Raw genomic sequence first — 3,042 nt, 5'->3', positions numbered from 1 at the left:
ATCATCTTGGCCATAATCATCATTTTATCAATCATAATCATGGCTATCATTTAATATTATCGTAATCCTTATGGTCACCACCATCACAGTGCTATTCTTCATATCACATTTATCAGCATCTTCCTCAATGTTGATATATTGTGATCATAAATTTTATCACCATCACTATATTATTATTATTATTATTATTATTATTATTGTTTACAGAAATACCAATGGAACTGAATAGCTTTAAGATATATGCATCAGAATATAAAGAAGACTTTGCTTACTACAGTGTTTTTTTTTTCCTATTTTTAATTTGAAATGTCTTTTCAGGATTCAAAATATTAAGCCGATATTCCATAGAGAACGCAACGATGTGCGCACAACAGATCTTCATCATCATCATCATCATAATCATTTCTAACTATAATTATCCTAATTATTATAATACCGAAAGGTATTATAATAATTCAGATGAGATAGTATTATACATACTCCAAATACTGAAATACACGCTCCATTATGTTGGGATTCAATATTTCGATCCTGATGATGACAAAATTAATGTCGAAATATTGAATCTCAACATAATGGCGTGCATTTCTATATTTACTATAATACTAGACTGTAATTAGATTACACTAGAATCAATATTACTTTAAAATATTTATTAATCAATTCAACAAAATATATGGTAATAATACAATATGTCTACCTACTACATTGCTGGAGAAAACTACGCTGTTTTGCTTTACAGTACAAGATAAATGGTTCATGATTTCCTTTTTCTAAATATTTTTCAACATTTTATGGGTTTTGAGATAATTCCGTTTTATGTAAAGTGATCTTCATTTCTATTCCTATTCGAGAAGTAACCCTCCACCTGTCAAAATAGAAGCAACCTTCTTGTTCTCTCTTGGTCCTTACAGATGATTTAAATATTTATAAATTAATTTTTTTTTTATTGTGGATAGAGTCTAAGACATACGGAAGCTTAAAGTGACCTTCCGCGTTTCCGAGTTTCCAAGATAATTATCATGGAAACATGGAATAAATACTTATTAAGACGTCTTTCCGAGATAATTTATCTCGGAAAGGCGGATTTCCGAGATAATTTATCTTGGAAAGACGGAATTCCAAGATAATTTATCTTGGAAAGACGGAATTCCAAGATAATGTATCTGGGAAAGACGTCTTTCCAAGATAATTGATCTTGGAATTCCGTCTTTCCAGTATAATTTATCTTGGAAAGACGGAATTCCAAGATATATTATCTTGGAAAGACGTCTTTCCAAGATATGTTATCTTGGAAAGACGGAATTCCAAGATAAAATCGAGGAGACGAAATTCAAAATTCAAAGATAGCCTGAAAGCTGTAGTAATTATAAGGAAAGTTGAGCTACCTGTAACTTACCAATGGATAGGCCTATATTCAATTTGTTCAAGTTCAAAGTGAATATTGTTGTATTTCATTGTGTGTTGTTCTGTATTTTCACGCATTGTTCTGTATGTACGCATCAACATCTGCTTATTAAAACGCATGAAAAATAGGCTTACGTTAATTTTTATTGTATAAAAATTAATTTCGTTTTTTTTTGTGCCCAAATTTGTTTACAAAAACGTAATGCAATAATAGCATATTGACTACTATATTAAAACGCATGAAAAATAGACTTACGTTAATTTTTAATGTATAAAAATTAATTTCGTTTTTTTTGTGCCCAAATTTGTTTACAAAAACGTAATGCAATAATAGCATATTGACTACTATTGTATACTTTCGGAAAATATTTGAGCCGCTCCAAATCTCTTACATATTCTTCCTTTATTCTTTCACAATGTTGCGTTTTAATCATATTTTTCATAATTTTATACACTCACATATAGTAAATTGTTTAGGCCTAGACTAGGCTATACCTCGGCTTGGCTATTACTATATTATTTAAATATACAATTTTGATAAATAAGATTATTTTAACATTGGAAATTTAATTGTAAATATAATGACGTTAACGAATAAATAACAATAATTAAAACGTGTACATAGTATCACTACTACAATAATAATATTAATATTTTTCAATTTTATAATCAATTTTATATAGCCGGGATTAACCTAGGCTACTATGGCTAACGACAGGTACGCTTTCTCCAATAAAGGCCTTTTCTATGAATGGGTTGACGGCCGTACGAAACACGAATTCCTGAAGACCGAACCCAGTACCGTTACGATTTTAATCGTGCAGGAAATATCCTCAAAATGTATCTTGGAAAGACGTTTTTCCAAGATAACGTATCTTGGAATTCCGTCTTTCCAAGATAATTTATCTTGGAATTCCGTCTTTCCAAGATACGTTATCTTGGAATTCCGTCTTTCCAAGATACGTTATCTTTGAATTCCATCTTTCTAAGATACTCATCTTGGAATTCCGTCTTTCCAAGATCAATTATCTTGGAATTCCGTCTTTCCAAGATACGTTATCTTGGAATTCCGTCTTTCCAAAATACGTTATCTCGGAAAGACGTCTTTCCGAGATAAATTATCTCGGAAAGACGTCTTAATAAGTGTTTATTCCATGTTTCCAAGATAATTATCTTGGAAACTCGGAAACTCAGAAGGTCACTTTAAGCTTCCGTAAAGACATGTTTACAAGATATATTTTTTAAAATACAAACTTTAAAAAAAATATTATTATAAACAGTACAAATTGATAATAATTAAAATTGTAATTATTTAACTTAATTTAATATTTAAATACCTCCATTATATAATTTAACCATGTCATAGTATTTTAAAAGAATATAAAAGATTTACCATAGTAAAAAAGGTATTAAAAATTAATTATTACATTTTTCATAAATAATTACATTATTCGTAAAATTGTTAAAATTCAGTTTTTTACTGCAAGAGCAATTATATTTGAATAAAATATCCTTATGAATGTACGAAATACACAAATTTTAATATAGCACCAAAAGCAAAGTTATAAAGCAATAAGCTCCCTATTCCTCTAATTCAACTATATATATATATATATATATATATAATATATATAT

Source organism: Anneissia japonica, unplaced genomic scaffold (assembly GCF_011630105.1).
Source record: "Anneissia japonica isolate Jap-2015-1 unplaced genomic scaffold, ASM1163010v1 scaffold66615_len10878_cov117, whole genome shotgun sequence".
Classification (NCBI taxonomy): Eukaryota; Metazoa; Echinodermata; class Crinoidea; order Comatulida; family Comatulidae; genus Anneissia; species Anneissia japonica.
Note: the sequence above shows the minus strand (reverse complement) of the source record.